The sequence below is a fragment of the Eurosta solidaginis genome, chromosome 1, assembly GCF_040869045.1.
Source record: "Eurosta solidaginis isolate ZX-2024a chromosome 1, ASM4086904v1, whole genome shotgun sequence".
NCBI lineage: Eukaryota > Metazoa > Arthropoda > Insecta > Diptera > Tephritidae > Eurosta > Eurosta solidaginis.
In genome coordinates this window covers 280,775,448-280,803,020 of record NC_090319.1, presented here as the reverse complement: position 1 = coordinate 280,803,020, position 27,573 = coordinate 280,775,448, and the positions used below count along the sequence as shown (strand labels likewise).

Genomic DNA, 27,573 nt, shown 5'->3' with positions numbered 1-27,573 from the left:
CAAAGGACTAGTCTCATCAGTTGAGGCAGCAGCGTGGGAATCCTTTGAAAACGTCGTTGCTTCTTTTCTCGGTAGACACAAAAGCCCTAACTACGAGAAGATAGTGAACGACTTAATTAATAATTATGCGAAAATGGGTAAATATTAAAGGTTTATTAAAATTAATTTCCCAAAATTCTATAACTTGTTTACCTAACTAACATTTTCTTTCCAGGCGTAAATATGTCGTTAAAAATTCACTTTCTGCACTCACATTTGAGCTTTTTTCCGGCAAATCTTGGCGACGAAAGTGACGAACATGGCGAAAGGTTTCATCATCAAATGAAATTAATTGAAAATCGATATCAAGGATTCTGGGACGTCGCAATGATGGGTGATTACTACTGGTTTCTCATAAGAGAAACCGATCCTAAACTGAATAAGCGTCAAAGTCGAACACATAATTATTTCGACTACATAGTAAAATAAAATTAAGATAAAGATTGTTAGAATATAGTACAAACATAAATAATTTAAAAAAAAGAAAGTTAAAAATATGGGTAATTTCATTCATAAATTGAACTTTTAACTAAATAGAAACAGAGTATAGCTAGATATTTCACTCTTCTTTATACCATACATACGTTTTGAGTTATACGTTGAAATTGCACAACCTGGGTATTTTTATTTGATCGCTTATAACTTACGTAGTTTTGCATCGATTTTCTTCGATGATAGCTTATCTTTTTTCTAATTAAACAGAGCTTTACGTAAATAAAAAATATTTGGAAAAAAAGTTGTGGTTTTGGAATGCTGCCCTCGCAAAAAGTAATTTTTTTCATATTTTTTCATAAAAAAAAAACAAAAATCTGAAATGATGTGCTAATATCTCGAAAACTATATGGTTGAGCAAAAAACAATGTATGATGCATTTATAGAAAATTTTATTATCTTTCCGATTCTGTAAATTTGTTTGCAATTGTTTGACCCGTTCGTGAGATATACGTAATTAAAGGGAGCCATATTTTTGGTTTTTTCGAATAACGGTAAATTGCAAATATCTCAAAAACGGTACCATAGAATCAAAAATGAACTCAATTTTCGAAATCAGGGGGTGGTTTTACATACGAATTTCATAACGGCGTCTCTGGTAAATTTTGGCCGTCGACCAGTGTTATTGAAGCTACGTAAAAAAGTAATGGAGCTCCAAGGTGTAGTCCAGCAATTGGAGTCTAGCCCGGTCGTGCGCATAGGAAAGTACATCCATTTCGACGAACTTGATGCAGCAGTCCCGAAGTTTAGTGGCGACAATAACTACGATATAAATCGTTGGTTTTTATAGTTTGAAGACTATGCTGATGCTAAAAACTACAATAAAAGACATAAACGCCTAGCATTGCGCCGATGCATGACTGGGACAGCGAAAGAATTCGTTTTGAACCAAGGCCTAATGGATTACTCCACGTTGAAGCTGTTGTTATGCGCAATGTTCCGCCGTAATTGCTCTCGACAGGAGTTCTATCGCCATCTAGGGTTACGCAAACTAAAACCGTCAGAATCGTGTGCCAGTTATGTGGAGGCAATGTAATCAATCGCTGCCCAATCGGAGATAATGGAGCAGGAGTTGGAAAACATTATAGTGGATGGAATCCCAGACACCATCAACAATATAAGCAACTCATACGCCGAATGGAACGTTACGAGCAACGTCGTCACAGCGTTGGTGTGCGCAAACCATTGAGCACAGAGGTATCAAATACCGCAGTAAAGGCAAACACTACTGAAGATCTTTCCACTGTACGTTGTTTCAACTGCTCGCGATTCCGGCATTATCAGAGTGCCTGCCCAAATCCGCATCGCCCAGCCGGGTCATGTTTTATTTGCCACCAACTAGGAAATATGCATCGCAATTTCCCAAAGAAGAAAACCCAAACATCTCAAGTTGCAGCTGTATCCATGGATGACTATGTTCCTTTAGAATCTCAGCAAGAGGTAAGTGTGGCCTTTTACGATAAAAATCGAAACATATTTACAGGTTTTACAAATATCATCTCTCTTTTCGATTCCGGTAGTTCTATTAGCCTTATGCAAAGATCAGTTGCTGAAAAATTTGTTAAGCTGTCATTTCGGGCAAAGCCTACACAATTCGTTGGCGTTGGTAAAAGAAGGATATATTCTTTTGGCACAACATTGTGTGCAATTTATTTTCGTAAATTAATTGGAAATATTAATGTAATAATAGTTAGCAGTAACAATAGTTTAGCATATTAGCAGTGTTCTCAACTTGTAGATTCGCAACCCTGGTCTGACGAAGTGGAAAGTGAGTTAGTGGCCCCTGTAGACTTGGATGATCTGGATGTTCAGATCCAAATTGCTCAGAACCGAGACGAGAAGTTTAGGGAGCTTATGACCAAACTGGAGAAAGAGGAAGTCATAGGGTATGAACTAGTGAAGGGTTTAGTGTGTAGGAGAATTGGCGAGAAGATTATGCTCTGTATACCTTCAGAGATGGAGGGAAATGTAATCCGCACAACTCACGAGAAATTTGGCCATTTAGAAACAGAGAAATGATATAATCAAATACGCAAGACCTATTGGTTTGAAAGTATGAGGGATAAAGTTGACCGGTTCATTAAGAATTGTCTTAAGTGTATTGTGTACTCTGCCCCAGCTCGTTCCAATGAGCATAACATGTTTAGTATTCCTAAAAAACCAATACCATTTGACACCCTTCACTTCGGCCCTTGCGAGCGCTTAAACCAAAACGCAAACATATTTTAGTCGTGATTGACGTATTCACAAAATTTGTAAAATTATATCCGGTTAATTCCACGAGTACAAAAGAAGTGTGCTGCTCACTAAATACACCAAGGAAATTTTTTGACATTTAGAACTATCGCAGCCAACTTCACTCAAAAAGCGCAAAACAAAACAAAACAAAAATTGTAAAAATATTTCATTTTACAATTAAATAAAACGCAAAGTAGTAATTTCTTTGGTGGAGGAACATTTTTTTGGAACAAAATGGAGGAAAATCAAAGGTATTTAAGTTATGAAGATTTAAATGGTAATATATTACGCATTTTGCCCTCAGTTGTAGTTGTTGTGTAGTTAAATTAGCGGCATCCATATTTCAAGATGCGGCGTGAGTTTGCAAATGATCTTTTAGATAGGATTTATAATCACAATGCATATTGTGCCCTTCCATCCATCCATAGTTACCACTTTCGTCCACGGCACATTGTCAAATTCTGTCCGGCAGTTAAATTGTGTTCATTCCGTAGCAGTTATAAGCGCAGTATTTTGGCTGGCCTGCAGCATTTTCCAGTGTGTGTTTTTTAAGTCAGGCGCTGAGACTGGTGACGTGAGGGCCATGAGCGGCCGGCCAAATGGTTTGTAAGTTTATAGTAGCGTTTCTTTGTTCTTCCCCCAGGTGCTGCCGGCAAGTGACTTGAGGATCTGGTTGCGGTTTTGTACTTTAGAGACAATTTCGGAGGCCTTGAAGGTAAGAGTGTTGTTGAATGGTACAACGCCATACGTGAACGTCAAATATTTGCGTCATCTGTTGCTTTCACGTCGTAAACAGCGTGGCCGTCGACTTGGCCGGTAAACAGTACCAGATTGTGTGAGGAGACAGAACCAGAAAGACGGGAGATTTTGGAAAATAATTCGCCTATATTGGGGGCACGCCCTCAAGTCATTATTGTGCTGTCGTCGGCATCGGAAATTATGGTAACTCCTTTTGGTAGGGAAGGCAGCTTTGATATGTAGAAATTAAACAAGTGGGGAAAATACCACCCTGCGGTATCCCCTGTTTAACCGACGCTTGCCGACCACCAGGATAATTTGTGGCCGATCTTTCTAGTTGGGGGGGGGGGGGGGGGGGGGGGGAGAACCTTCTATTTCTTCGAGTAGTGTGCCCTGGTTGAATGTTTCAATACCTTTTGACAGGTGAAGTGCCATGATCCCTGTCCTATGATGAGTTTTTTGCTGGTTCAGTTCGTGTTTATGGCGTTTAGCGCGGTGATAGTGCTGTCCATTTTGCGGAAGCTATGTCTAACCGAAATTCGTCGTAAAATGAGGGAGCATAACGGTTTCTAAAGTCTTCGCTACTGTCGAAAGCTGTGGTGGTACCGCTACTAAAGTTTGGTAAACCAACTAACGATGGAGATTCATATCGCTTGATATCTCTTATAGCTAGTAGTCAAGAAGCTACACTGCTCCCCTTTTTCACTGCAAACCTGGAACTTGCCAAACATCAGCATGTCTTTCGGAAAATTTTAGAAACAACATGTGGACAACTTCAAGGGCCCGTTTGTACAATGCATTACCAGGCTCGGTGATACCCCTGCTGGACAGATTTCAAAAATGTTGTTCCGCTGTGCTGCGACTTAGCTGTTCACTTTTCCTCAGCAAATGTTACTAATAATTATTAAAAAAATATTACTCTTTATCTTTATTTAGGTCTGAGGATAAAAAACGCAGAAGATGGTCCCGTGAAGAAACAACGGGATTCCTGAGATGCTATCTGGCTCGAAAAGCAGAATTCGAGCACCCCAAAAAGAAGAGAGTGGCCTACGCCTATGTTTTGGAAGACATGGTGTCATTGGTTATCTCGGTATGTTATGAAAATATATGTAATACTCCTATTTTTAAAATTTAAAGTATATATTTCCTCCTCTTAGGACTCAGACAGAACTCCGGTATGTTTGGAGTCAAAGATAAGAACACTCCTTCAGGCTTATAAGGCGGCGCGGGACAACAAGCGCAGCACAGGTGCAAGTCCATGTTTTGCTCCGTATATGGAGCTCATGGATGAAATTTTTGGAAATACACCCATTATTAAAAACGACCATAGAGTTTGCGTGGGTCTCAGGCCATTCGAGAAGGTGTCGGTAGATATCTCATCGCCAACTCAACTACCATCATCAGCGGTTTCTCCACTTCCATCAACATCGACAGTCGAATTACCGGCTGCGCCACATTCATCGGTATCTCCTTCTCCTTCCTGCTCGAATTCCTTTTCATTTTCTTCACAATATAATTCTTCCCCTGATTCAGTCGGACGCAAAAAACGTACTGCTCGCGAAATATACTATGAAAAAAAAAAATTGAACTAAAACAAGTAAGACCGGGACTGTCTTCGGCTGTGCCGAAGACTTCATACCTTTCATGAATGGGGCTGAACAATAATCTTATCCCGTTCGTAATCTCCGAATAATCGGATGTATAAGATAAGAAATATATAGTGAACAGATCTGCATACCTTAACGATTTTTAAGATAAATATAAAATAAAAAACAGGTAGGTACTTTGTGTGAGGATGCAAAGTTTCTGGTTTTTTGTGGTATGCGTGTAAAAACTATGACTACGAATCACGTATTTCAACAATATATGACGTAAACGTATCTATTTGATGAAATTTGATGAATTTTGAAGCTTCTAGCCGTAAAAAGGGGGCAAAAATTAGAGTTTATATGGGGTATATAATATATATACCACCGATCTCTATGATTTTTTCAGACAACAATATATGCTATATACGTAAGCATTTGGTGAAATTTGAAGCTTCTAGCTGTTAAAATGGGGAAGAAATTGCGCAAATTTTCTTATCTAAACAATCGGTTATATGGGATATATACTATATATACCACCGGTATCTTTGATTTTCTCAGACAACAATATATGCTATACACGTAAGCATTTAGTGAAATTTGAACATATCTAAACGATTTTTAAGATAAATATAAAATAAAAAATAGGTAGGTAATCTGTGTGAGGATGCAAAGCTTCACGTTTTTTGTGGTCTGCATGTAAAAACTATGACTACGAATCACGTATTTCAAAAATATATGACGTAAACGTAACTATTTGATGAAATTTGATGAATTTTGAAGCTTCTAGCCGTAAAAAAGGGGCAAAAATGAGAGTTTATATGAAGTATATAATATATATACCACCGATATCTATGATTTTTTCAGACAACAATATATGCTATATATGTAAGCATATGGTGAAATTTGAAGCGTCTAGCTGTTAAAAAGGGGCAGAAATTGCGCAAAGTTTCTTAACTGAACAACCGGTTGTATGAGATATATACTATATATACCATCGATCTCAATGATTTTTTCAGACAACAATATAATCTATACACGTAAGCATTTGGTGAAAGTTGAAGCTTCTAGCTGTTAAAACGAGGAAAAAATTGCGCAAAGTTTCTTATCTGAACAATCGGTTGTATGGGATATATACTATATATACCTCCGGTATCTATGATTTTCTCAGACAACAATATATGCTATACACGTAAGCATTTAGTGAAATTTGAACATATCTAAACGATTTTTAAGATAAATATAAAATAAAAAATAGGTAGGTAATCTGTGTGAGGATGCAAAGCTTCACGTTTTTTGTGGTCTGCATGTAAAAACTATGACTACGAATCACGTATTTCAAAAATATATGACGTAAACGTAACTATTTGATGAAATTTGATGAATTTTGAAGCTTCTAGCCGTAAAAAAGGGGCAAAAATGACAGTTTATATGAAGTATATAATATATATACCACCGATCTCTATAATTTTTTCAGACAACAATATATGCTGTATCCGTAAGCATTTTGTGAAATTTGAAGCTTCTAGCTGTTAAAATGGGGTAGAAATTGCGAAAAGTTTCTTATCTGAACAATCGGTTGTATGAGATATATACTATATATACCACCGATCTCTATGATTTTTTCAGACAACAATATATGCTATATACGTAAGCATTTGGTGAAAGTTGAAGCTTCTAGCTGTTAAAACGGGGCAGAAATTGCGCAAAGTTTCTTATCTGAAAAATCGGTTGTATGAGATATATACTATATATACCACCGATCTCTATGATTTTTTCAGACAACAATATATGCTATATACGTAAGCATTTGGTGAAATTTGAAGCTTCTAGCTGTTAAAATGGGGTAGAAATTGCGAAAAGTTTCTTATCTGAACAATCGGTTGTATGAGATATATACTATATATACAACCGATCTCTATGATTTTTTCAGACAACAATATATGCTATATACGTAAGCAAACGGTGAAATTTGAAGCTTACAGCTGTTAAAATGGGGTAGAAATTGCGAAAAGTTTCTTATCTGAACAATCGGTTGTATGAGATATATACTATATATACAACCGATCTCCATGATTTTTTCAGACAACAATATATGCCATATACGTAAGCAATCGGTGACATTTGAAGCTTATAGCTGTTAAAATGGGGTAGAAATTGCGAAAAGTTTCTTATCTGAACAATCGGTTGTATGAGATATATATTATATATACAACCGATCTCTATGATTTTTTCAGACAACAATATATGCTATATACATAAGTATTCGGTGAAATTTGAAGCTTCTAGCTGGTAAAATGGGGCTAACATTTGCCAAAAATATATATATATATACTATATATATATACTATATATACCACCATATATATACTATATATACCACCGATCTTTATGATTTTTTCAGACAACAATATATGCTATATACCTAAGCATTCTTTGAAATTTGAAGCCTCTAGCTCTTAAAATGGGGCAGTAATTACGAAAAGTTCCTTATCTGAACAATCGGTTGTGGGGGATATATACTATATATACGACCGATCTCATCAATTTTTTCAGGCAACAATATGTGCAATATACGAAAGTATATGGTGAAGTTTGAAGCTTCAATCTGTTAAATTGGGTAAGATATTACAAAAATCCTCTTTTTCTGAAAAATCGGTTGTATGGAGGATATATGCTATAGTGGTCCGATCCGGTCGGTTCCGACAAATGTCTAATCGGACACCCAAATACACCCGCTCACCAAATTTTATCAAGATATCTCAAAAATTGAGGGACTAGTTTGCATACAAACAGACAGACGGACAGACGGACAGACGGACATGGCTAAATCAACTCAGCTCTTCAACCTGATTATTTCGGTATACTTAATGGTGGGTCTATCTATTTTCCTTTAAGGACTTACAATTTTCGGTTTCGTGACGAAATTAATATACCATTTCATTTTCATGAAAGGTATAAAAAGCAGAAGTGGAAGACAAGAAAAGGGCTAGAAGCGAAGCCATACAACAGTTCAAAGAAATTTTAAAAGAAAAGTTTGAAAGGGAATTTGAGCTGGAAAAACGAAAAGTTGCCCTGTTAGAAAAATTGGCGGGCAAATAACAATGGCGAGTACTACATATTGCAAGTAAAATATACAGATATGTAAGTTAAAGTAATCTAAATTGGACTGTAGCACACTGTTGAAGTAGTGGAAGTAATGAAAATGTTTACATGACCACATAAGGCGCTCTACTTGAATCAGAATTTGTTTCATATGAAAATGTATTGCATTCGCGCTCAGATAAGGTTTTTCGAAACAAATTCTGAGCGTTTTTAAAAGAAATTCTCAGATATTTTTTTGAATAAAATTTATAAGTAGTAGTAGTTCAAACCATTTATGAAATAAGACGTTTTTTTTAATTTTCTGATACCATGTTTACACGACAATAGTGACCGACGTATTAGAACACGTTTTGTGTTTGAACCAACACAGAAAACATTTCGAGATGGTTTGAAAATTTGTGTATTAATGAGTTTATAAACTATTCGAAATCAAGTAGAGCGCCTTATGTGGTCATGTAAACATTTTCAGTACTTCCACTACTTCAACAGTGTGCTACAGTCCAATTTAGATTACTTCAACTTACACATCTGTATATTTTACTTGCGAGCCAAACATATGTTTAATTATTAGAGTAATATCGATTAAGTTTTTTGGACTTTATGGAATTTGTTGGACTGAATACCTTTTTCTTAACCCTTTCGGTACGGCTGGTACCTATGTGTACCACCAAAGTTTAAACATCTCTAAAATGTTTAATTTTCATTCAATTGGATTTAGAAATGTACCACGCTGTCTGTTGATACTTTCGCAATTCGTACGTGCCTTTAGAGTACAGTTTTACGTTCCCGTTATTCTCAGATTTGTGTTTTTTCTGTTGAGAGTGGTCGAAAAGTGCAGCACGTGGACGTTTTTTGAAGGATTCCTTTACATTTATAGTGATTTATTGGCAGATAACAACATATTTTAGGGAACTAACGTTAATACAACATATTTCAAGTAAAACCGGTAAGAAAATGCCATTAAAAGTAGATTTTTAGTGGAAATTCAACAGATGGTACATGTGTGTACCAGTAGTCTTTTTCAGTGGTACATATTAGTACCAATAGTCCATTGAATGCATTTTATTTTTTAATTGACTCCACACAGGATTTGGTGAGTATTATGAATGCGGAGGATATACGTAAGTTGTTGGAGGAGGAAGCTACAAGTTCCAGCGATTTGGAAGACTTTTCTTGTGGAAGCTCCGATAACTTTGTTCCAAGCGAGAATTATAAGTCAAGATCTTCCAGTGTGGAAGACTTAAATGATGACAACATAATCGAGAATATAGGGGACATAAATGACCTCGATACAAACACACTGGACTCTGACCAACAAAACAATGCACATTTTGACTGGAACTCTCCGGAACATTTTCTTCCTAAGCGAACTGCAAGCACTTCACGTAATTGCAAAATTTCATCAGATATTCCTCGCACAGCAAGTATTGGAGAGATTTTCCAAAAACTTATTCCGAAATCGGTTTATATTTACATAGCTCAGTGCACGAATGAGCGTATATAGATATTAGAAAGTGAGCAATCAGCAAGAAAAAAACAAAAACTGACTAGAACTGATGCTGGCGAAATAAAAGTAATTGTGGGGTGCATGTTCATTATGTGCTACAATCGACTTCCATGCGTGAAAGATTATTGGTCGCTTCATAAATCTCTTGGTAACAAATCTATTCAAGATGCAATGGCTAGGGATCGATTCTTATTTATCGCTTCTAAGATGTACTTCACAAGCCCGGAAAAACCATTAGACTGTAGTAAGACTTATTACCTAGATGATTTGGTCGAATGTCTGAAAAAAACTTTCCAAAAGTGTAGACAAGACAGCAGTTTCCAAAGTATAGACGAGTCGATGACGAAATTCAAGGGCCGCAGTTCGTTAAAGCAATACATGCCCCTAAAACCGGTAAAAAGAGGTATAAAAATGTGGCTTCGGTGTGACGCTGTAACAGGTTATGCATACGATTTCAATATTTATTGTGGAAAAGACCTTGAAGAATGCTCGGGAACCCTTGGAGAAAGGGTAGTAAATAAACTCGTCAGTTCAATCTCAGAAAACGATGTTACTTTGTGTTTCGATCGCTTTTTTACATCAGTTAATCTGTTAAATACTTTACCTTATGCAGCCGTTGGCACTATAATGCGTAACAGGAAGAACGTTCCCGAGTTTGCGAGTAAGAAACTTCAGCGAGGAGAGGCAGAATTCAAAAGTACATCGTCTGGTCTTTTATGCGTAAAATGGCAAGACACGAAGGAGGTTTTGGTAATAAGTAATTGCCATGAACCAGGCATGACATTTGTTACAAAAACATTAAAAACAGGGGAAAAAATCCAAGTGCCATGTCCAAACGTAATTCAGTTTTACCGTCAAGTTATGGGAGGTGTTGATTTAGCCGATCAAATGAGTGGACTGTACGAGTATGATCGGAAGTCGGATAAATGGTGGAAGAAGGTTTTTTACCGCTTTCTTATGATGGCAGCCGTAAACGCTTGGTTCATTTAAAATGAACTTAGAAGAGGAAAAATGCCTTTCAAATCATTTTTGGTGACCTTGGCAGAGGCACTCATAAAAGAAGGCTCCAAAGTCACAGCTGTTGCCAGAACGGTACGCCCAGGACCAGTACGTCGCGTTACAGGACACAAACATCTACATATTGAATGTGAAACTCGACGCCGTTGTACTAGTTGCAGCAAACAAAAAAAGCAAACACGGACAAAAACAATATGTAAGGAGTGCCAAGTTCCCTTGTGTAAGCTTTGCTTTGCATCATTTCACACATAATTTTTGAAATTAGTATAATAATTTGAATTGAAATTTATTTATTTGATTACCAATTGTTTGGATCTCTGTAAAATTGCAAAATTTGTGATTTATTTACATGTAAAAAATATGAATTTTTTCGTTATATTCTTGTAAGAGAAAATATGGTTTAGTATGTTTTGTAGGACGGTTGGTACGCATATGTACCACATAACATCCCGGATGGTACAATGGTTTACCACCACCCCCCGAGTCAGCCTCTTATCTCACGCCCCCTTTGACACCGCAGAAACTTTATTTGGTGACCGAACAACTGTTGCTTTGCATTTAACGAAATATTCCACTGCGCGTAGAGTTCCGTCCCGAAAGGGTTAAGCTTAGTTTTACTTTCAAAAAATTTGAGTCAAATTTTTAATACTTGCGATGAACATAAAACTGTGAAGAGAAAAATAGCAGTGCCAATTTTCAACAAATTTCGTCACTTAAATACTTTTTTTTTATTTCCGATATTTCAAGAAAAAGATTCTATGAACTTTGCAAACCCATCTCAAAAACGTTTTCAAAAATTTGAGAAAATGTTACCTAAATTTGAACTTTTTATTTGGGGTTCTTAAAACTTTTTTGAGCCCAGTCAATTTTAGTAGAACAAAGTACAATTTTTATTTCGCATTGATTTTTGAGTATTTTTTACCGAAAAGTCTTTCAGTATGATTTTTAATAATCGGGGATTGCCCATATTGCTTTTTTTTTAAATGTATGAAAACATTTATTTGAAGCAATTTTTTAATTTTATAATTTATTTAATAATTTGGGAAAAATTTAAACAACGTGACATCAGGACGGACAAGGCGACAGCTGTTTCGATTATACCTTGTAAATCTCTTCAAAGCCTTTTCTCCCGGGAGTGGGAGTCGAACTCGCACCCCTACGATAGTTGAAATGGTTGTAAACGCATTCAGCTACGTCATGCCTGTTGTGAAGTCTTTCCCAATTGCCTTCTTTATGCATATTTTAATCTTTTACACATTGCATACTTCGTATGCAATTATGTGTTAAAGCTATGCTTGGTACGGCGGTTTTCAAAGAAACTTTGGTTTTTGTTGTTGTTTTCGTTCTATTTATAGAACTACAACGAATTAACCAATTTTGTCTGTTTGTATGATTTTTAATAATCGGGGATTGCCCATATTGCTTTTTTTTTTTAAATGTATGAAAACATTTATTTGAAGCAATTTTTTAATTTTATAATTTATTTAATAATTTGGGAAAAATTTAAACAACGTGACATCAGGACGGACAAGGCGACAGCTGTTTCGATTATACCTTGTAAATCTCTTCAAAGCCTTTTCTCCCGGGAGTGGGAGTCGAACTCGCACCCCTACGATAGTTGAAATGGTTGTAAACGCATTCAGCTACGTCATGCCTGTTGTGAAGTCTTTCCCAATTGCCTTCTTTATGCATATTTTAATCTTTTACACATTGCATACTTCGTATGCAATTATGTGTTAAAGCTATGCTTGGTACGGCGGTTTTCAAAGAAACTTTGGTTTTTGTTGTTGTTTTCGTTCTATTTATAGAACTACAACGAATTAACCAATTTTGTCTGTTTGTATGATTTTTAATAATCGGGGATTGCCCATATTGCTTTTTTTTTTTAAATGTATGAAAACATTTATTTGAAGCAATTTTTTAATTTTATAATTTATTTAATAATTTGGGAAAAATTTAAACAACGTGACATCAGGACGGACAAGGCGACAGCTGTTTCGATTATACCTTGTAAATCTCTTCAAAGCCTTTTCTCCCGGGAGTGGGAGTCGAACTCGCACCCCTACGATAGTTGAAATGGTTGTAAACGCATTCAGCTACGTCATGCCTGTTGTGAAGTCTTTCCCAATTGCCTTCTTTATGCATATTTTAATCTTTTACACATTGCATACTTCGTATGCAATTATGTGTTAAAGCTATGCTTGGTACGGCGGTTTTCAAAGAAACTTTGGTTTTTGTTGTTGTTTTCGTTCTATTTATAGAACTACAACGAATTAACCAATTTTGTCTGTTTGTATGATTTTTAATAATCGGGGATTGCCCATATTGCTTTTTTTTTTAAATGTATGAAAACATTTATTTCAAGCAATTTTTTAATTTTATAATTTATTTAATAATTTGGGAAAAATTTAAACAACGTGACATCAGGACGGACAAGGCGACAGCTGTTTCGATTATATCTTGTAAATCTCTTCAAAGCCTTTTCTCCCGGGAGTGGGAGTCGAACTCGCACCCCTACGATAGTTGAAATGGTTGTAAACGCATTCAGCTACGTCATGCCTGTTGTGAAGTCTTTCCCAATTGCCTTCTTTATGCATATTTTAATCTTTTACACATTGCATACTTCGTATGCAATTATGTGTTAAAGCTATGCTTGGTACGGCGGTTTTCAAAGAAACTTTGGTTTTTGTTGTTGTTTTCGTTCTATTTATAGAACTACAACGAATTAACCAATTTTGTCTGTTTGTATGATTTTTAATAATCGGGGATTGCCCATATTGCTTTTTTTTTTAAATGTATGAAAACATTTATTTGAAGCAATTTTTTAATTTTATAATTTATTTAATAATTTGGGAAAAATTTAAACAACGTGACATCAGGACGGACAAGGCGACAGCTGTTTCGATTATACCTTGTAAATCTCTTCAAAGCCTTTTCTCCCGGGAGTGGGAGTCGAACTCGCACCCCTACGATAGTTGAAATGGTTGTAAACGCATTCAGCTACGTCATGCCTGTTGTGAAGTCTTTCCCAATTGCCTTCTTTATGCATATTTTAATCTTTTACACATTGCATACTTCGTATGCAATTATGTGTTAAAGCTATGCTTGGTACGGCGGTTTTCAAAGAAACTTTGGTTTTTGTTGTTGTTTTCGTTCTATTTATAGAACTACAACGAATTAACCAATTTTGTCTGTTTGTATGATTTTTAATAATCGGGGATTGCCCATATTGCTTTTTTTTTTTAAATGTATGAAAACATTTATTTGAAGCAATTTTTTAATTTTATAATTTATTTAATAATTTGGGAAAAATTTAAACAACGTGACATCAGGACGGACAAGGCGACAGCTGTTTCGATTATACCTTGTAAATCTCTTCAAAGCCTTTTCTCCCGGGAGTGGGAGTCGAACTCGCACCCCTACGATAGTTGAAATGGTTGTAAACGCATTCAGCTACGTCATGCCTGTTGTGAAGTCTTTCCCAATTGCCTTCTTTATGCATATTTTAATCTTTTACACATTGCATACTTCGTATGCAATTATGTGTTAAAGCTATGCTTGGTACGGCGGTTTTCAAAGAAACTTTGGTTTTTGTTGTTGTTTTCGTTCTATTTATAGAACTACAACGAATTAACCAATTTTGTCTGTTTGTATGATTTTTAATAATCGGGGATTGCGCATATTGCTTTTTTTTTTTAAATGTATGAAAACATTTATTTGAAGCAATTTTTTTAATTTTATAATTTATTTAATAATTTGGGAACGGACAAGGCGACAGCTGTTTCGATTATACCTTGTAAATCTCTTCAAAGCCTTTTCTCCCGGGAGTGGGAGTCGAACTCGCACCCCTACGATAGTTGAAATGGTTGTAAACGCATTCAGCTACGTCATGCCTGTTGTGAAGTCTTTCCCAATTGCCTTCTTTATGCATATTTTAATCTTTTACACATTGCATACTTCGTATGCAATTATGTGTTAAAGCTATGCTTGGTACGGCGGTTTTCAAAGAAACTTTGGTTTTTGTTGTTGTTTTCGTTCTATTTATAGAACTACAACGAATTAACCAATTTTGTCTGTTTGTATGATTTTTAATAATCGGGGATTGCCCATATTGCTTTTTTTTTTTAAATGTATGAAAACATTTATTTGAAGCAATTTTTTAATTTTATAATTTATTTAATAATTTGGGAAAAATTTAAACAACGTGACATCAGGACGGACAAGGCGACAGCTGTTTCGATTATACCTTGTAAATCTCTTCAAAGCCTTTTCTCCCGGGAGTGGGAGTCGAACTCGCACCCCTACGATAGTTGAAATGGTTGTAAACGCATTCAGCTACGTCATGCCTGTTGTGAAGTCTTTCCCAATTGCCTTCTTTATGCATATTTTAATCTTTTACACATTGCATACTTCGTATGCAATTATGTGTTAAAGCTATGCTTGGTACGGCGGTTTTCAAAGAAACTTTGGTTTTTGTTGTTGTTTTCGTTCTATTTATAGAACTACAACGAATTAACCAATTTTGTCTGTTTGTATGATTTTTAGTAATCGGGGATTGCCCATATTGCTTTTTTTTTAAATGTATGAAAACATTTATTTGAAGCAATTTTTTAATTTTATAATTTATTTAATAATTTGGGAAAAATTTAAACAACGTGACATCAGGACGGACAAGGCGACAGCTGTTTCGATTATACCTTGTAAATCTCTTCAAAGCCTTTTCTCCCGGGAGTGGGAGTCGAACTCGCACCCCTACGATAGTTGAAATGGTTGTAAACGCATTCAGCTACGTCATGCCTGTTGTGAAGTCTTTCCCAATTGCCTTCTGTATGCATATTTTAATCTTTTACACATTGCATACTTCGTATGCAATTATGTGTTAAAGCTATGCTTGGTACGGCGGTTTTCAAAGAAACTTTGGTTTTTGTTGTTGTTTTCGTTCTATTTATAGAACTACAACGAATTAACCAATTTTGTCTGTTTGTATGATTTTTAATAATCGGGGATTGCCCATATTGCTTTTTTTTTTAAATGTATGAAAACATTTATTTGAAGCAATTTTTTAATTTTATAATTTATTTAATAATTTGGGAAAAATTTAAACAACGTGACATCAGGACGGACAAGGCGACAGCTGTTTCGATTATACCTTGTAAATCTCTTCAAAGCCTTTTCTCCCGGGAGTGGGAGTCGAACTCGCACCCCTACGATAGTTGAAATGGTTGTAAACGCAATATGGGCAATCCCCGATTATTAAAAATCATACAAACAGACAAAATTGGTTAATTCGTTGTAGTTCTATAAATAGAACGAAAACAACAACAAAAACCAAAGTTTCTTTGAAAACCGCCGTACCAAGCATAGCTTTAACACATAATTGCATACGAAGTATGCAATGTGTAAAAGATTAAAATATGCATAAAGAAGGCAATTGGGAAAGACTTCACAACAGGCATGACGTAGCTGAATGCGTTTACAACCATTTCAACTATCGTAGGGGTGCGAGTTCGACTCCCACTCCCGGGTGTTTAAGCGACTTAAACTATGAACATTTTTCGTTCGTTTGTTTCAGTAGCCATTGAGTGTGCTTGTAATTCTCAACTGGTTAGTGAAATATTCTAAAGACATAGTTTGAGTTTTTTAATTAAAATCGAGGTTCTTCGGATGGTGTGCTAATACATCAGAGCCCAGTGCTCGCCTCCATATCACACTTTGAAGGGGTTCTTCAAATAGAAGATGAGGTGGCTCATTAGAGCGAAACCTCAGAGTGCCCAACTCTCGCCCCAAATTAAATAAATAGAGATTTTTCTTGTAGAAAATGGGGTGCCAATACCTCAGAACCGTCCCGTGCTCGCCTCCATATCACATTTTAAAGGGTTCTTCAAATAGAGGATGAGGTGGCTCAGTAGAGCGAAGCCTCAGAGCCCCCCAGTGCTCGCCCCCAAATTAAATAAATAAAGGTGTACTGATGCTATGCATCCTCCCATGACTTAAATACACCAATAACACTAAAACTACCCAACTCAATAAATGGAATACATTAAATCAAAAACCCCATAAACTCAATACAGTCCATTAATAATAATAATTTATAAATTAAAAAAAAGGAATGCTTGGTGGGAGTTGAACCCGCAACCCCGGGCGTTTGGTCGGGTACGTCAGCCACTGTGCCACGACTCATACGCTTACAAGCACATAAAATTACTCATTTATAACTCTTATTAAACTGCTCGCCCTCAATTGCCCAAAGCTTAGACATGGTCCTTCGAGCCGGATCACTGGCTCGTATGGAAGTTTCATTAGACGACTAAGCCGTCTAAGGGGGGAGTATGTTTAAGCGACTTAAACTATGAACATTTTTCGTTCGTTTGTTTCAGTAGCCATTGAGTGTGCTTGTAATTCTCAACTGGTTAGTGAAATATTCTAAAGACATAGTTTGAGTTTTTTAATTAAAATCGAGGTTCTTCGGATGGTGTGCTAATACATCAGAGCCCAGTGCTCGCCTCCATATCACACTTTGAAGGGGTTCTTCAAATAGAAGATGAGGTGGCTCATTAGAGCGAAACCTCAGAGTGCCCAACTCTCGCCCCAAATTAAATAAATAGAGATTTTTCTTGTAGAAAATGGGGTGCCAATACCTCAGAACCGTCCCGTGCTCGCCTCCATATCACATTTTAAAGGGTTCTTCAAATAGAGGATGAGGTGGCTCAGTAGAGCGAGGCCTCAGAGCCCCCCAGTGCTCGCCCCCAAATTAAATAAATAAAGGTGTACTGATGCTATGCATCCTCCCATGACTTAAATACACCAATAACACTAAAACTACCCAACTCAATAAATGGAATACATTAAATCAAAAACCCCATAAACTCAATACAGTCCATTAATAATAATAATTTATAAATTAAAAAAAAGGAATGCATGGTGGGAGTTGAACCCGAAACCCCGGGCGTTTGGTCGGGTACGTCAGCCACTGTGCCACGACTCATACGCTTACAAGCACATAAAATTACTCATTTATAACTCTTATTAAACTGCTCGCCCTCAATTGCCCAAAGCTTAGACACCGGGAGAAAAGGCTTTGAAGAGATTTACAAGGTATAATCGAAACAGCTGTCGCCTTGTCCGTCCTGATGTCACGTTGTTTAAATTTTTCCCAAATTATTAAATAAATTATAAAATTAAAAAATTGCTTCAAATAAATGTTTTCATACATTTAAAAAAAAAAAGCAATATGGGCAATCCCCGATTATTAAAAATCATACAAACAGACAAAATTGGTTAATTCGTTGTAGTTCTATAAATAGAACGAAAACAACAACAAAAACCAAAGTTTCTTTGAAAACCGCCGTACCAAGCATAGCTTTAACACATAATTGCATACGAAGTATGCAATGTGTAAAAGATTAAAATATGCATAAAGAAGGCAATTGGGAAAGACTTCACAACAGGCATGACGTAGCTGAATGCGTTTACAACCATTTCAACTATCGTAGGGGTGCGAGTTCGACTCCCACTCCCGGGAGAAAAGGCTTTGAAGAGATTTACAAGGTATAATCGAAACAGCTGTCGCCTTGTCCGTCCTGATGTCACGTTGTTTAAATTTTTCCCAAATTATTAAATAAATTATAAAATTAAAAAATTGCTTCAAATAAATGTTTTCATACATTTAAAAAAAAAAGCAATATGGGCAATCCCCGATTATTAAAAATCATACAAACAGACAAAATTGGTTAATTCGTTGTAGTTCTATAAATAGAACGAAAACAACAACAAAAACCAAAGTTTCTTTGAAAACCGCCGTACCAAGCATAGCTTTAACACATAATTGCATACGAAGTATGAAATGTGTAAAAGATTAAAATATGCATAAAGAAGGCAATTGGGAAAGACTTCACAACAGGCATGACGTAGCTGAATGCGTTTACAACCATTTCAACTATCGTAGGGGTGCGAGTTCGACTCCCACTCCCGGGAGAAAAGGCTTTGAAGAGATTTACAAGGTATAATCGAAACAGCTGTCGCCTTGTCCGTCCTGATGTCACGTTGTTTAAATTTTTCCCAAATTATTAAATAAATTATAAAATTAAAAAATTGCTTCAAATAAATGTTTTCATACATTTAAAAAAAAAAGCAATATGGGCAATCCCCGATTATTAAAAATCATACAAACAGACAAAATTGGTTAATTCGTTGTAGTTCTATAAATAGAACGAAAACAACAACAAAAACCAAAGTTTCTTTGAAAACCGCCGTACCAAGCATAGCTTTAACACATAATTGCATACGAAGTATGCAATGTGTAAAAGATTAAAATATGCATAAAGAAGGCAATTGGGAAAGACTTCACAACAGGCATGACGTAGCTGAATGCGTTTACAACCATTTCAACTATCGTAGGGGTGCGAGTTCGACTCCCACTCCCGGGAGAAAAGGCTTTGAAGAGATTTACAAGGTATAATCGAAACAGCTGTCGCCTTGTCCGTCCTGATGTCACGTTGTTTAAATTTTTCCCAAATTATTAAATAAATTATAAAATTAAAAAATTGCTTCAAATAAATGTTTTCATACATTTAAAAAAAAAGCAATATGGGCAATCCCCGATTATTAAAAATCATACAAACAGACAAAATTGGTTAATTCGTTGTAGTTCTATAAATAGAACGAAAACAACAACAAAAACCAAAGTTTCTTTGAAAACCGCCGTACCAAGCATAGCTTTAACACATAATTGCATACGAAGTATGCAATGTGTAAAAGATTAAAATATGCATAAAGAAGGCAATTGGGAAAGACTTCACAACAGGCATGACGTAGCTGAATGCGTTTACAACCATTTCAACTATCGTAGGGGTGCGAGTTCGACTCCCACTCCCGGGAGAAAAGGCTTTGAAGAGATTTACAAGGTATAATCGAAACAGCTGTCGCCTTGTCCGTCCTGATGTCACGTTGTTTAAATTTTTCCCAAATTATTAAATAAATTATAAAATTAAAAAATTGCTTCAAATAAATGTTTTCATACATTTAAAAAAAAAAGCAATATGGGCAATCCCCGATTATTAAAAATCATACAAACAGACAAAATTGGTTAATTCGTTGTAGTTCTATAAATAGAACGAAAACAACAACAAAAACCAAAGTTTCTTTGAAAACCGCCGTACCAAGCATAGCTTTAACACATAATTGCATACGAAGTATGCAATGTGTAAAAGATTAAAATATGCATAAAGAAGGCAATTGGGAAAGACTTCACAACAGGCATGACGTAGCTGAATGCGTTTACAACCATTTCAACTATCGTAGGGGTGCGAGTTCGACTCCCACTCCCGGGAGAAAAGGCTTTGAAGAGATTTACAAGGTATAATCGAAACAGCTGTCGCCTTGTCCGTCCTGATGTCACGTTGTTTAAATTTTTCCCAAATTATTAAATAAATTATAAAATTAAAAAATTGCTTCAAATAAATGTTTTCATACATTTAAAAAAAAAAGCAATATGGGCAATCCCCGATTATTAAAAATCATACAAACAGACAAAATTGGTTAATTCGTTGTAGTTCTATAAATAGAACGAAAACAACAACAAAAACCAAAGTTTCTTTGAAAACCGCCGTACCAAGCATAGCTTTAACACATAATTGCATACGAAGTATGCAATGTGTAAAAGATTAAAATATGCATAAAGAAGGCAATTGGGAAAGACTTCACAACAGGCATGACGTAGCTGAATGCGTTTACAACCATTTCAACTATCGTAGGGGTGCGAGTTCGACTCCCACTCCCGGGAGAAAAGGCTTTGAAGAGATTTACAAGGTATAATCGAAACAGCTGTCGCCTTGTCCGTCCTGATGCCACGTTGTTTAAATTTTTCCCAAATTATTAAATAAATTATAAAATTAAAAAATTGCTTCAAATAAATGTTTTCATACATTTAAAAAAAAAGCAATATGGGCAATCCCCGATTATTAAAAATCATACAAACAGACAAAATTGGTTAATTCGTTGTAGTTCTATAAATAGAACGAAAACAACAACAAAAACCAAAGTTTCTTTGAAAACCGCCGTACCAAGCATAGCTTTAACACATAATTGCATACGAAGTATGCAATGTGTAAAAGATTAAAATATGCATAAAGAAGGCAATTGGGAAAGACTTCACAACAGGCATGACGTAGCTGAATGCGTTTACAACCATTTCAACTATCGTAGGGGTGCGAGTTCGACTCCCACTCCCGGGAGAAAAGGCTTTGAAGAGATTTACAAGGTATAATCGAAACAGCTGTCGCCTTGTCCGTCCTGATGTCACGTTGTTTAAATTTTTCCCAAATTATTAAATAAATTATAAAATTAAAAAATTGCTTCAAATAAATGTTTTCATACATTTAAAAAAAAAAGCAATATGGGCAATCACCGATTATTAAAAATCATACAAACAGACAAAATTGGTTAATTCGTTGTAGTTCTATAAATAGAACGAAAACAACAACAAAAACCAAAGTTTCTTTGAAAACCGCCGTACCAAGCATAGCTTTAACACATAATTGCATACGAAGTATGCAATGTGTAAAAGATTAAAATATGCATAAAGAAGGCAATTGGGAAAGACTTCACAACAGGCATGACGTAGCTGAATGCGTTTACAACCATTTCAACTATCGTAGGGGTGCGAGTTCGACTCCCACTCCCGGGAGAAAAGGCTTTGAAGAGATTTACAAGGTATAATCGAAACAGCTGTCGCCTTGTCCGTCCTGATGTCACGTTGTTTAAATTTTTCCCAAATTATTAAATAAATTAGAAAAGTCTTTCAGATTTTCTTTCATAAAAAACTGTTTCACAATTTGTATAGAAGAAAATCTCAAACACCATCAAAAATCAACGAGAATTTTTGGAGACCTATAGCATGCATGTCCTTTGTTATACTAAAATTGATTTTGCTACAAACTCCAAAAATGCATAGAACCATAAATAAGAAGTTCAAAATTTCGGTAAATTTTTACCTTTTCGAAAAAGCTTTAGATGTTGTTTTTCATAGCTTCAGTTAAAAAAAATCATGGAAGTTTTTCGTGAAGTATCGGAAATAAAAGAAGGATTTAAGTGACGAAATTTATTAAGAATTGACACTGCTATTTTTCTGTTCGCAGGTGTAAGTTCCTTATTAAAATGTTTGATGTTTATTAATCTTAAAAACGTGTACATAAAACACTACCTTTCCTTTTAAATTGATTTATATGTTAGGAAATTGAAGTACAAATTAATTTTAATTTCTGCTAGAAGTATGATATGTTATACGGTTGTTTTTTTATGAAATTGGTGGTTTTAAAAAAATTTTAAACAGATAGAATCTGTAAATTGCCTTATATTTTATGAAATTGAAGAACGAATTAATTTAAAAAATTACTAAATGAATGAAATGTTTATGCTGTTATGTTATGTTGTTATGAAAGAAAGTGAATAAAATGAGTGAAAAGTTGCCTTAAAGTTTTAGCTTTTTTTTGTTTAAAAACACATTTTATTTAGCTTTTTTGGTGAATCAGGTGAAACAATATAAAAGTATTTTTAATAACAGCGCATAACCATACAGATGAGCCGTTTCTTTGTAGAGTGTCAGAAGTACATTTTTCTATGTATTATTTAGATTGATTATTAACTACCGGTAGAGGTAGGTTACTCTATGTAGAGTTCAGTCTGGATTATAAACATGTTCAAAGTTACGATTATTTTATTATCAACTGGACTCATATGTCAGTATAATTATTAACAAAAAAACTAAAAAAGAAATTTCATATTTTTGCCAATGATTTAGTTAAATTTTTTCGAATACGGTTTTAAGAATGCTTGCTTGAATGGAAATAACTGTAGCTTACCAAAGTTGCAATAAGTTCAATGATTTCGAAAATCTACTTGTGCCAATTTCAACAAACGATTCAAATATTGTATCCACATTAGAGATATGCGCCGCCGATAAACGCCGCCGCCGTGGTGGACAGTCGAACTTGTATGAAAACTGAAGCTACGCGGTCATCCATAATGAGCTCTTATAACATAAGGACGGAAAACAACAGCTCACATCTTTCCACCTTCATTCTAAAATATCGTTTTGATTTAACGAAGACTATTGAAATCAATGTTGTGAACACAAACGTCTGCAAACTTTGGTCTACATTTTAAAAATTTGATCCAGGGTCCTTGTAAAATTTTAATTATGTAGATGCGCCGAGGATTATATGATACCCATGTCGCAATGACATCCACTTAGACTGCTTATGATTTCGAGAGTGGCATCCTTGGCCGAATAGTCACTCCCTAACGTTTCAAGGTGCTTCTCTGGTGTAGCTCGGAATTATAGCTCGACAGAAGCATCCGTTGGAGTCTTCGGAGCTACACCAAGAGCTTCTACGACAGTGACGTCGACGAAGGTATGCGTTCGAAGTCGCAGTCCTATAGCCTCCGTGCTGTCATATGGTGTGAGGGTCAGGTGTGGTAGCGACTGGTGGTCGGGATTGCTACTGTTCGCACATCGGGAATTGTAGCTCCTAAAAACAGCCGAAAAATCTGGAGGCACCATGTGCCACTAGAGGCATGAGTATTAAAAGGCCATTTATAGCAACCGTAAATCGCCTTTGTGTGTGACCGCCAAGGAGCCACAAACTACGCCGAAATATACAGACAAAAGTGTGACCATTTTATGTATCTCTTCCGAAATGGTCGAACCGTTGATTTCCTTAAATAAATACAAACAAAACCTTTCCTAAATATTTTTTTAAATAGAAAGATCAAGCTTTTTAAAGTTAAAATACCGGAGTACGCCGCCGCTGCCGCCGCCGATAAAAGGATCGGCGTAAACCTCTAATCCACATATACTTACGTAGTTGCTAACTAATTCTAATCTCTTATTTAAATAATTATATGGGACTGCATTTATTACAGTTTATATAATATTATTTAATTATATTTTCTGCTTATCATTTTTGATTTATAACTCATTAGTTTAACAAGGGTTGACAAATTGTTATATTATTAAAAAAAAAAATAATAATATTTTATAAAATCTGTAAGAGAAAATGCAACTCTGATGTTTGTAACAGAGGCAACCCAAACACGATAACTTTTAGTACACAACTTCAACTCTGTATTAGTTATAAGCCAAAGCTGATTACAATAAATGAATTACTAGTGAACGGTCGTGTCTCGATTTCTCTCGGATATTTAACAAGGGTTATGGGCCCAGGTCACGTTGTTCGGTAATTTTAATAGTAATATTTATTGTGTAAATCGTTTGTCGATTTTGTAGCCTTTTCCAAAAAACAGTTGATTAGTTGATTAAAAAAAAAAAAAAAAAAATGAGTTCGTCGTTAATAAATATTGAAAAGTTGACCGGCGAAAACTATTCGACGTGGGCGCTGCTTATGCGTAGTTTGTTGGTGACACAAGATTTGTGGTACGTCGTTGCTGATGATATTAAGACGGAAGCATCGGAAAAGGAGAAGGAGCAGTGGCAGAAAGCTGACCAAAAGGCATTAGCGATGATTCATTTGTGCATTAAACCTACGGAGCTGATCCAAATAAAAAAGTGTGTGACAGCAAAAGAGGCATGGAAGTTGCTAAGCACCCTCTACAATGCAGACGGTCCAGCCAGAAAGGTAAATTTGTTTAGAAAATTGATTCAATTCAAAGTGAACGCTGCACAGAAATTTGCCCTTCAAATCAATGAGTTCTGCTCTATTGTGGACAATCTTAGCGAAATCGGTGTTACTGTACCCGAAGACCTGCTCTGCATATTACTGTTATGTAGTCTCCCAGATGAGATAGAAAGCTTCGTAATAGCTATTGAAAGTAGAGACAAGTTACCGAAATTAGAAGTTTTGAAGGTTAAAATATTGGAAGAAGAGCAAATGAGAGGGCAACGCATCGTAACCGAAAATGTGTTTGCAGCGAATTCCAATGGCAAAGTTGAGAAAAGAGATCAAACACAAGGCTTGTCTAATGAACGCGACAATCGTAGCAACAACAAAGTTAAGAGTATAAGGCGAAACTTCAGCAATGCAAAATGTTATAATTGCGGTAAAAGAGGTCACATCAGAGCTAATTGCAAAAGCACTCAAACTCCAACGGTGCTAAGTTTGTTTGACTCCCACGCTCAAACAGCGAAAGCTGAGAAGGCATGGATACTCGATAGTGGAGCATCATCACACATGTGTAGAGATATCACATTATTCTCTTGCTTGCGAAAAACCACTCAAAAGGTATTTTTAGCATCTGGAGAATCGGTTGAAGCAGAGGGCGAAGGAAAAATAATGCTCAAATCGGAAACTACTGACATCGTATTGATGGGTGTATTGTACGTACCAAAGTTAAACAACAACTTCTTAGCTGTGAGCAAAATTCTGAGTAACGGAAACGAAGTATGCTTTAAAAAGAATAAAGAAATTGTAAAGACAAAAGAAAATAAATTAGTGTTCACTGCTGATATGCAAAACGGAGTTTTTCGCGTAAATTTGACTAAAACTAAAATCAAAGAATATATTAATTTAGTAACTGAAAATAAAAATGAACATGAAAATGTGCAAAAGTGGCATCGGCGATTCGGCCATGTAAATTATAAAGATTTGTTTATGCTTGCACAAAATAATATGGTGCGTGGCTTGTGTATCAATAAGAAATTGAATATTGATTGTGACATATGCGCAATGTGTAAAATCAAAAGAAGCGCTTTCCTTAATTATTCGAATGTGCAATCAACAAAATGTTTGGAAATTATTCACTCCGATATTTGCGGACCTATGGGTACGACATCGCAAGGTGGCTCAAATTATTTTATCACGTTTATTGACGATTTCTCGCGCTACATTGAAGTAAAATTTCTAAAGAAAAAATCTGATGCATTTCTTGCATTTAAGCAATTTGTTACGTGCGTAGAAAATCAGTCTGGTAATAAAGTAAAATGTTTGCGCAGTGATAATGGACGTGAATATTTGGGAACGGATTTCCAAAGTTACCTGAAAAGTAAAGGTATTATACATCAAAAGACGGTGGCGTATACACCAGAACAGAATGGCGTGGCAGAACGCGCCAACCGCACTTTAGTTGAGATGGCTCGGTGCATGTTAGTTTCATCGAATCTCACACAATCGCTATGGTCGGAAGCAGTCAACACCGCCGCTTACATACGGAATAGGTGTCCCACGAAAATTTTAAAAAATAAAACGCCGTATGAATGTTATCGAGGGTACAAACCGAGTGTTAACCATTTCAAAGTATTTGGTTGTGAAGCTGTTGTGCTTAACAAGCAGCCAGGAAAATCAAAGTTCGATTGTAAAGATCGAAGGTACGGTTTGTAGGCTATGCTGATCATACTAAAGGGTATAGACTTTATGATCCCTTAAAGAAAAGCATTGTAATTGCCCGTGATGTAATATTTTTCGAACACGCTTTGCCAAAACTTGAAACCGTAGAGGATAACTCCGATGAGCACGAAAATGCTGATTCTAACGTGATCATTGAATTAATTACCGAAAATGCAATTAAATCGATTGAAAATGCAGATATGAGTGGAAATGATGGTGAAAATGCAGATATGAGTGTTGATAAAAACTCAAGCAGTGATGACATGGCAAATGATGAAGATGACGACGATGCATCTGAAGATAGTGCTTCGAGTGACGAAGGCGAAATGGTATTTGGAAGAAAACGAGGACGACCGCGTATATGCCGAACAGGAAAAGTAGGCAGACCAAGGAAAAAATATATAGTTGAGGTACTTAATCTGGCGTACGAAAATCCAAATTCAGTCGAAGATGCGATGCAATCTGACGAAAGTTCGCAATGGAGAAATGCTATGCAGGCGGAATATAATTCCCTAATGAAAAGTGGTGCTTGGACTCTAGCTGACTGTCCACCTGACAAAAACGTGATTGGTTGTCGCTGGGTGTTCGCTAAAAAGTTCGATGGCGATGGTAAACTTGAAAAGTATAAAGCGCGTTTAGTTGCGCAAGGTTGTTCGCAGAAACCAGGCGAAGATTTTACCTTCACTTATGCACCAGTCGTCAGGCATTCGACTATTCGTATGATTCTTTCATTAGCAGTACAATATAAGCTGCTGGTCAACCATGTCGATGTCGTAGCTGCATACCTAAACGGTGATTTGAAAGAAGAGTTGTACATGCGCCAGCCTGAAGGTTTTGTTGATGAGCAACAACCCCAAAAAGTGTGCAGACCTCAAAAATCTTTATATGGCCTTAAGCAGGCCGGCAGATATTGGAACGAAAAGATTGATAAAGTTTTGAGCGACATTGGTTTCGTGAGATGCAGATCAGACAACTGTGTATATACTATGTGCGGCAATGGCGAAATTAATATATTGAGCATATACGTTGATGACATCATGTTGGCTTGTTCATCAGAAAACACGATGCAGAAAATTATTAAAATGCTTAATGAGAAAGTAGAAGCTGTCGATCGTGGCCCTATTCGTTATTACCTGGGCATGGAGGTTGAAAGGGACGATCTCCGTGGAAGTATTTCAATCCATCAAGGGCGCTATGTCGACGAGTTATTAAAGCGCTGGAATATGGCAGATTGTAAAGGTGTTGCAACGCCTTACAGTAAAGGCACGGTTCTTGCAAAATGCAGTAACAAAAATTGTGCGGGTTTTCTCACCAAGCAGTACATGTCACTTGTTGGTGGTTTGACATATTTGGCCATAATTTCTCGGCCGGATATAGCATACACCGTATCGAAGCTGGCACAGTTTACCAGTCACCCGCACAAAGAGCATTTCGTGGCAGCCAAGCGTGTATTGCGCTATTTGAAGGAGAAGCCGAAGGGTATGATAACTTTTAACGCTAACCATCAAAGCTT

General features: G+C 36.1%; 1 protein-coding gene and 1 long non-coding RNA gene across 3 annotated transcripts in view; both read left to right on the top strand.

Annotated features, from left to right (window-relative positions):
• The window catches only part of LOC137237381 (uncharacterized), a 617,434-nt gene that overhangs the window by 526,431 nt on the left and 63,430 nt on the right, over positions 1–27,573 (top strand). The window lies entirely within an intron of this gene.
• LOC137243249 (uncharacterized) lies at positions 2,886–4,896 on the top strand. Its single transcript, XR_010950480.1, has 3 exons — positions 2,886–3,020; positions 4,444–4,597; positions 4,665–4,896. It is a non-coding gene; the product is annotated as an uncharacterized lncRNA (long non-coding RNA).